This window comes from Pinus tabuliformis, chromosome 6 (assembly GCF_031772625.1).
Source record: "Pinus tabuliformis cultivar Carrire ecotype Pingquan chromosome 6, CPIR1, whole genome shotgun sequence".
NCBI classification, from domain to species: Eukaryota; Viridiplantae; Streptophyta; class Pinopsida; order Pinales; family Pinaceae; genus Pinus; species Pinus tabuliformis.
In genome coordinates, this window is record NC_142292.1 from 1,116,128,615 (window position 1) to 1,116,138,621 (window position 10,007).

General features: G+C 37.8%; 1 pseudogene; it reads right to left on the reverse strand.

Annotated features, from left to right (window-relative positions):
• Window positions 1-753: 753 nt before the first annotated feature.
• Window positions 754-2,423, reverse strand: LOC149262797 (uncharacterized; annotated as a pseudogene).
• Window positions 2,424-10,007: the final 7,584 nt, after the last annotated feature.

Here is a 10,007-nt window from a genome sequence, read left to right on the forward strand (position 1 = left end):
TCTGCTATTGAACTGACTCATTAAATACAATAAGTGCTAAACTGGAATTTTAAAGAGTCCTAATTTAACTATAACTCTAATCCTATCCTCCTCGTAGAATGATTCTTCCTTGCAGCTTTGACACCTGGTTTCCTTTTCGTTTGGCTGAGATAACTGAGATGAGCAATTAATGCTGCATGCTGGCTTGGAATGCTGAAGGCTTTAACTGCTCATCGATATTAGGGAATATCCCTTACTTTCCGGTTCTGGTCCCCCATCACTTCGAATATGCAGCAGCATGTCCTTTTAGTTCCTTAAACAACCCAAAAAATAGAGATTTGCCACGTCCATGATGTGCTGGCCACCCTTTTCCATGTACCTGTGTGATGACAAAACTTTTTTAAAAAGATTTGCCGCTTTATCAATCATAATTGATTGGCTCAACTGAAACATGCAGCTACAGCAGTTTCGTAGCGCGCTACGAAACTGCTGTGTAATTTCATCATACACAGTCTCATCACTTCTCTGCATTCTTGCTATTTTCTCCCCATATTTCTCTTTCAGCTGATTGTTCACATTTTTCTCAACAAATGAATAACAACTTGCAAGTAACCCTGTTCAGCTGTCAAGCTTCAATGTCAATAGCTTTTCCTATAAAACTCAAACAGCATGCCCAGATTTCTCTGCAAGCCCTACCAACCTGGAACCTTTCACTGCAAAGCACCTTTTCTTACAGCCACTTCAATAGATTCCAGACCGTGAAGAACACAACTTTGACAGATGTTCAATTAGATCAATAAATCATCCACCTCAAATGATTGTGAAGTATCCCCATGGACCATTCGAGTGTGCATAAAGCCCAATTTAATGAACAAATGGCCAATACAGTTAACAACAGCATGAAAAATGGAAACTCCAGATTGCTTGCCACAAAGGTAACCACCAAATATGTGGTGTTTACAACTCAACCATAAGTGATTCAAGTTCTTTAACCATTGCTTGCAAGAAGTAACCTGTTTTCTGGAGATACTTTGGCTGGAACATAGTTTACTAGTTTAGCATTTAGTCCCAGCTCTCTCAACCATATGAACCTGCCAGTATCAAGAAGTTCTTTGCATTTCAAGCCTAGTACTGCCCTTTCAGCTGGCTTCAAGCATCTAATAATATTTCCAACATCATGAACATTAGCAGCATCTTCGGTGGTATTGAAAACATTTAAGTTGGTTCCGACTTTAACGCCTCTGGAATGATCAGAGCAATGCTCCCCATCAAGTGCCCAGCTGGTCAGCCATGTTACAGCACAAAATTCTTCTCTTGTAAAGCCCAGGTTTATGAAAAAAAATGTTTATTCACGTAAGATTTCCATTGGCAAAGATGGTGGAAACATGTTGCAATTGCAAGGCCTTTTATGTAAGGATGATTTCCTCCTCTGTTGGTATCTTCAGATACATATTTGTTATGGTTTTGTTCACTAAGACAGCATCGGAGGGCCAAATCTGTCGCTGGTCCACAAAGATGTTTCCCCACTGCAGCATAGTAAAAGCCCTTCAAAGATTCCACAGCTTCCAATTTCAAATCTTCAATGTCTATTCTCAGGTGCTCCAAATTAATGGCCTCTGTCTGTCTCAAAGTTCGATCAGGCTTGAACTTATATGACCTGCGCTCCACTAGTACTATGTCCTTAATGCCATAACAGTCAGAAAACATGTGAGTTAAATAACCTCGTCCAGCCCCAAACTCTACAACTTTTAGATGGGATTTCAACTGTTCTATCTCTTCCCCATGCCCACTACCATTAATATATTCATAATGCATGCTTGTCTTTGAAATGGAATCAGGACTCCAAATTATTCCCAGAGTTTCAAGATTTCCAAGTATGGATGCCTATTGTATGGCATGCTTCTCTTGAAAGGGCAACCTCCTATCTAGCTTTGCGTTGAACCATTTGTTGCAGGCATCAGGCAGCAAATATGAGTCCTGTATGTTGTTTTTCAAATAGCACTGTGAGCTGACTGAATTTTCTCAAGTAATGCATGGAACTCCTGTCCTGACATCGCAAGTATGGCCTTGCGCTTCATCTCTGAACACACATCATTATCTGATCGAATTCTTTCAGTTTCTCCTGATGGAAAACACTTTTCTTGAACTTCAGAGGGACTTCTAAATCTTGAGCTATCTTCTTCATCACTGCCAGAATTGATACACTTTGCATAGTATGGTTTAGATTTCAATTCTTCTATTTGCTTCACAAAAGGGCATTTTTTGACATGTGCAACTACATCTTCCTGTAGGATAGTGTGGGACGAATCGACTGGGCATGGAATCCTCGCCTCCACCGAAGCAGGCTTGTGATTCCCGCAAAACTGAGTGCCAAACAATGGAGAAATTGCACAAAAACGCTTCTTGTTGGGCAGCCAAAACTGGCATCGTTGTGCTTGCTCCATCCTCAATTATCAAGAGAACATGATACTGCCCATCACTCTGTTCCACAATACGGATTGTTGCTTCAATAATTGGGGCAAAAGATGTTGGCCCAGTTAGCTTAGCACGATACTGACAAAACGACTGGAACTGATAAATAAACTCATCGATCATATCCCAGAGCCATTGATTCGGTAGCTGCATGTTAACCACGCCGTGAACAATGACCTGAAAAAGACTACAATAATTGTCCCAGGATTCGACCCGCTGCTTCAGATTTGGGGAGAGCCTCTTGAGAATAATACGCATGCATAACAAGGCTATGAGTATCAATAAAATCCTTTGAATTCCTGCCACATACAATGCAACTTAGAGAACCAGCCTTCCCCTGCTTCCACTTGTTTTGCTATAATGTCAAACTCAGACAACCGTGCTGTAATGCTTCTGCCAGCTAGCGGAAAGGCATCTAAGCTGGAATAATGCTTTTAATGTTTGATGCGTTCACTTTTTACAAGCCCATGATAGTTTTACGAAGAGCATCCCAAGACATACACTGATATTCCAAGCTGCTTTTATCTTGTAAATCTTTCATCATTTGCGCCAGCTTGAAAGGAGGAACATAAACACCGCCACTTCTTCCAAGCGCCTTTTCAGTGTTTCTAACTCCCTCTTTCAGAACTCTGTTCAATAGGCATGCTAGGATTTTGACCTCCACTGAAAACTCGAACAAATCCCCAATTTCGTAGCACGCTACGAAACCACCTAAACAGGTAGCGCTGCGAAACTGCTAAAAAGGATTCATGCGCTGCGAAAACACTTTGTCCTTAAGCTAGTCTGAGAAATTTTGGCAACATAATTTTCAGTGATAACAGATTGTTCCATGGAGACTGGGCCATCGTTGAGCTGCTAGTGAATGAAAGTGCAGAGGATGATCCCTGATGCTGGGAAGATGAAGATATTATGATCTTTGATGATTGAAGAGGAGGGGTTGTGGAAGATGGATGAGTGGTTTGGAATGAAGACGTGGGTGGTTGACTTCGCAGTGAGGGAGTTGAAATGGACGACGTGGATGAAAGAGTCTCACTGTCAGACTCTGGTGGTGTTTTCCTTGCTCTTTTCCTGGTGGGGAGAGGGAATTCAGTTGGCTGGATGCCAAATTTTTCGCTCTTTAATCTGGTCAGGGGATGAGCAGGATTGTACTGCGAAGTCATGTTGCTTTGAGACTTATCATACCTCTGAGTAAAAATAGAGAATCCCTGGAGTTTACGAATCGGAGTTTGAATCTCAAGGGGTTCAATGATAAATTGGTCTGAAATATTAGGGTATGTAGCAGCGGTTGATACTCGAGCGACTTCTGACTCTAGATTTAAACGTACTGGGGAAGTCGGGGGAGTTGATGAGGGCGATTTACTCTCAGAATGGTATTTAGATTTTGATTTAAGTGCCATTCATAGTTCCGGCCCTCCTTCTAGCGCCAAATATGTTGAGGCCCTGAAAATCGGGTCGACAACAAGGGGGATACCCACCCGATCCGGACCTTGGTTGGCAGCTCCTTATCCATTTGGTATAGCGGGTCCGATTGGGGATAATGGGACCAGTTTCCCAATCTAAGGGGTGTGTGTGTGTGTAGAGTTGGATGATGTTGATCTAGGAGTATTTTAAGCTAATTTAATTCAAACTTCTAAACTAACTCTATGCTATTGTAATCTAATAAGAAACAACACATCTAATCTACGCTAACCCGGGGTGTATTTCTTCTATTATGCGATCTAAAAATATTTCGAACAATAACTGGTAATAAAGATCATTCAGCTATCATAAGAATAGAAATCAATTAAGATAAACCACTCTCCATAAGAAGTTAGGCAAAACAGTTGTGAACAACATATCGCATAATAAGTTATTCATATGTCAAGCACAAATATATGACTCCACCGTACAGAAGTGCCAAATGGTAACCCACACATTCATACATTAACATATAAACAACGAAAACTGCATATCACTCTAAGAATATAAGCAAAAATTGGTCAAGAGATAAAAGTACCATTTATGACTGATTTCACTCATAAGCTTCAAGCAATAACGATTTATCTCTACTTGTTCTAACATCTACTAAGAGTACAAAAGTGCAACATCAGTAGTAGACATTAAATGCAAACATTGATAAATCTTGATCCATCCATTCATCAAAAACCCCTCCGAGGGTGCAAAAGTGCATGTTCTGAGGACAAGTTTTTTGACAAATTTCCGGACCCTTCTCCAAATGCCATGAGAAGGGTTAAATACTACTAACTAATTAATCTTAATTACATAAATTTAGGACACGGCTTCAAATGACTGCCCTTCTACTAAAGAAAATTTATTTCTAAAAATTGAATCTAATTTCTAACCGTTTCTGTATTTGCTCCTTAGTGTTGTAAACAATGCAACGTTCACCTTGGAAGAGTCGGCTGGTTGTCTTCTCCTTTCGTTCGAGCGATGAAAATAGAAACAACAAGAGCTGGCACCGCTTTCTGACAAACTAGAAGATATTTTCGAAAATCTTCCTCTGGCTTGGTGTATTCGCTATGTGTATACTTGGTATAACCCAAATTTCTTTCAAACTGATTGTGTTGTTGCTATTTCGGTTTCTGGCCGTGCGAATGACTGAATAAGTTAGGGACTTTGCTCTCTGAACAATTTTCCGTATTGAAAATTGCTTTCGTTCTTTGTTCCAGGCTTTTCTGGAGCGTCTTCCCCCTTTAGCGTTTTTCTTTTTGCTTTACCCAGTCTGAGCTTCAGGATCTTTTGTAAACATGCTGCTTTTGTGCGCCTTTGACTCTGAGTCTTGGATAGTCTATTTCCATCAGTATCTGTTGAGTGATACTCTGGAATCCGCAGTCCTGCTGCATGCGGCATCCGTTTGTGAAGGCATCTCTTCTCTGTTCTCCGAGTATTGACGCTTTCCCCTTTTCCTTAGATGTTTCCTGCACATTGATTTATATTAGTTGCTACCTTACAGATTACGCAAAGGAAAAGAGAAATGACGAAAAGATTGACATGAAAGCTTTAAGTTCTAATGAATGCATAATCATGACACTCATAATGACTTGACTCTTCGAAAAACACAACACAATCCTTCTTGGATACTTTGGCGTACAATCATTAATTTCTCTTAAGGCGCACGCCCAATTTTAATCTACCGATAGCTTTCCTTGAACACTATGTCGAGGAAATTTTGCGATGAGTGACGATTCACATCGCAGTATCGAGGATTGTGATGTCAAGATGTGTCATCGCAGGAATTTATGGTCGCATTCATCGCAGATCGCAAGATCGCAGATCGTGAATCGCAAATCGCGCTTAATCATCCAATCATTGTGTGCTGCTTATGCGATGTTGCGATATGCGACGTCGCATATCGGCCGTCGGCGATTCCTTAATTTTTCATTTTAAGAGTGCTTTTCAATATATGCGATGCGATGAATTTCGCGTCGCTCCTTCGCAGCTTATTTATGCGCATAGGAAAAACACTTCACTCTCTCTTCGCGATGCGATACAGCTTTAGGGAGTTAAAATACAAAAATTTTGATAAAATGTTTTTTGGATTTTTTGTTAAGGGTCCCCATTTGCTTGGTGTTATTGCTAATACCAAACAAAGAGGGGGGGTTGTTGGTGACCACAACACCTTCTTACATCGGGCAAACTCAACATAAATGACAATAGTATTATTCAAGCAAGTGTTCCTTAACCTGAGAAACACAGTACATCAAGATGTATTAAGATGTAAGATATTGCAATGTAACAAGGTTGATTAGGCTCTGGCCCAACGAAATCATAAATAAAACATACCCGTTTCAGTTAAAAAAAAAATATAAGTGAAAGCATTTCCAAGAAAACCAAAACATACCATTCTTAATCAAGTAGGAAATATATCCCTACTATATTAGATATGTTTCAATATATAAAATGCCAAATATTTCTATATCAAAACTAGCCCTACAACTTATAATACCATATCAAGATACTATTTTAATATAATTGATATGACACCTAAGTTATTTATATAAATTGACATTCCACATGTTTTTCTTCTCATAGTCCATATTAATCCTTCATGTGTCATATTTTTGGTTCTATAGTATATTGAGCTTTCCAGACTATAAATATCTCCCACATTAGTTGTATAACAACATTAATGTTCCATCCTATCATATAATCAAACTTGTGTGACAAGAGGTAGCAAATCATACATATACAATTGCATGTCAATCTTGTTACAAAATCATGATGTCGTATTTATAAGTAATGACTTATTTTTTCTCACTCTAAGTTTACCCTTTTCATTTCACAAGACATAGATGTTGTTGAAATATGTAAATAGATTTGGTCTTCATAATGTCTATTGTAATCATGATTTATGTATTTGATATTAAAGAGAAGAGAAATTTATTATTTTCATTCTTGAGGCATGGGTTTCATGCTCAAGATAAATTTATTTATAGGTCAAGTACCCATTGAGTGCTTCTAGGTTTGTCGTAGAATTATGAAGTCAAAATATTCATTCTCATACATGTAATATCCCTTTGGGAATGTTGTATCTTATAAAGAAAAATTTTGTATAGTCAAAATTGTCATAAAAACTCTCCAAGACCTTGTCAAACAAGTTGGCCTACAAGAAGGAACAAGTCTCCCTCATGGACTATAATTTGACCTTATAAGAAGACTATATATAGAACAGAACTCAACCTCCTATGGACACTCACTCATTCCTCATCATCCAAGCGAAGAAGAGGCAAAAGAAAGGCAAGCGAAGAAGGATAGAAGGAAGAAGGACGAAGTTTTTGGGTTTATTCTCTATCTTCTTCTCACACGTGTGAAGATTAGGGAAACTTTACTACAACAAAGTCGAAGTTGCAAAAGAAACTGTTGGGAAATCGAAGTTGTAGAAGGCACTGTTGGAAGTCAAAGTTTCCAAAGAAATTTCTGGGAATTCGAAGTTGCAGAAGGAACTGTTGAGGAAGGTCAAAGTTGCTGGAAATTGTTGGAAGGTCAAAAATTGTTGGAAGTTGTTGGAAGGTTGAAGTTGTTAGGTCAAAATTGTTGGAAGATGTTAGGTCAAAGTAGCTAGAAAAAGAAGGATAAGTTTGACTTGGTCTTGGAGGGGTCTTTGACAAGGATCTTAGGTCTTGAAATTTTTCATTTGAGGTTCTATAAGAAGATAATAATTCTTGTGGGTTTTCCTCTCAAGAGGAGAGGTTTTGGTCCTAGTTTGCAGCCTAATTTTTGTTTCTTCTTGTCTATTTGATCTTCATAGTATGGTATTTGTTTGATGATAAGAACATAATAATAATCTATGAAAGAAGAAGCTAATCAAGTTAAGTAAAAATACATTACAACCGGTTATCAAAGAAAGATATACCACCTAATCTAGTTGCCCATAGATTTCTCAACATGGTATCAGAGATAGGTTACTACAACAAGAAGAATAGGCATCTTGAAGATGACATCATTAAATAAGGATACATAAGGGACAAACAAAATGAAATCAGTAAGGGGGACTAAGAAGCACCAAGGAGGAGTACTCGTCTCAAGGATCACATCATCATAAGGAGAAGAAGACCTCAAAAACCCTGCCTCATTGAAAGAAGGACTCTGCATTTGAAGCACCTTAGGAAGCCTCCACATTCTACATTGTCATCCAAGGAAGAAGAAGAATTGCCATCATCATAAAATAAATCAAGGTGATCTCCCTCACATTGAAGCAAACATCACATCTCAAACATCCTTGAAGAAGATCATCGAGGAAGCAACATCATCAAGAAGGAATCAAATTGAAGATATCTTCATCTAGGAGCATCTTCACATAACATGTAAGTATATTTAGATTTATTTCTAAATCTACTATCAACATGACTTCATTCTATAAGCAGAGCAACAAACTGGTTCGGTCATCAAATTTCCTTGCATGGAAAAAGAGGATATATTTTATCCTCATAGAGTATGAAGTTATTGAATATATTAAGGGCTCATTCTCCAAACCATATCAAGAGAAATCTCAAGAACTATCGAAGTATATGAAAGGGGAACAAAGGTATCTAAGAATCCTCATAGAATCAATCAAGGATTCCCTCATCCCTTATGTAGAAAAGTTGGAGAAATCAAAAGAAATCTATGATAAGTTGGTAGAATTGTTTTCTGTAGCCACTGCAGGTGAATTTATATCACTGAGAACCAAACTATACAATATGGAGGTAAGTAATAAGGGGTAGCCTCATACATTATGAGGGTATCTCAAATAAGAAATCAACTATAGAGCTAGGGAAAATAATGTCTGATAAAGAAATGACCACCTTTGTGCTCAATGCACTACCTATGAATGGGGAAATTTTGTATCAAGTATCTATGGAAAGAATGAAACCACTCCATTTAGTGAAATTTGGTCATTATGTAAGATTTAAGAAACTAGGTTGAAGGTAAAAAGCAATGTTGGATCAAATGAACAAGTTTAAGCATATGTTTCCATGTCCAAGAGAAAAGGAAATTTTGGAAATTTTAATCCTCAGAAAAAGAAGAAGATTGATATGTCAAAGATATAATGCTATGGGTGTAATGTGTTGAAATGTGGCAACAAGAATATTCCAATTTTAATTTGTCCTTGAATTAAAATTGCGAATTAAAATCGAATTTAGTCTCACCAGTTGCTTCGAAATAATTTATTAATTAATTATGGATTAATTAGTTGGAGAAATTCAAGTTAGAAGTCTCTCTGAAGTCATGCAACAGTTATCTCTTACATTAAGGAGATTATCCCTTAATTAAGGAGATAATATTGAGTTATATTTGAGTTGTAATTAATTAACTCAGTTTACTGAGTTAATTCCGGTTAAATTAGTTCCAAATGTTTGAGGAACTAATTTTGAGTTATCAGTCAGTTGTTGCATGCATGCACTCAACCAGTGTACTCCAAATAACTGAAGATTCCCTCATCAGTAACTGATGCATGTATATTCTGAGAAAGACCCAGTTGAACTAAATGTCAAGTACATTGTACTATCAGTTGCATGTGTTTTCCTATAAATAAAACTCATGCATGCAGAAGGACAGATTCCTTGAGGATTGTGTAGTTTTGATAGGGTGTGAGATCAGTTTTCCACTTTGTAACAGAAGGATCACCCAGGAGAAACAACACAAGGAAAGAGGAGCTTGGAGGACAGAGAGGAAGGCTTTTGAAAAGCCAAGATTGTCTGTGAGCATCTGTGAGGATCGTACTGAGATGTAAAGCCCCACTTAATCTTATCATGCAAATTTTATTAATGTTTACATTACCTGAAAATATTGAGAAATATTAGTGAACACCGTCATTTGGAAAACTATAAATTTTATTTACTGATATAAAATTCATCATTGCTATTATTCAAAATCCCAACTTGTCTTCTCAAATTGAATCTTGGATAGGATATGGTCTCCTTCCATTATTCCAAATTATATATTCATCTCACATTCCCAAATGTACTCTCACATTTACTTGGGAGAAGACATGGTCCTCTCCAACTAATTACCAATATATATATTCATCTCACATTCCCAAATGTACTCTCACATTTACTTGGGAGAAGACATGG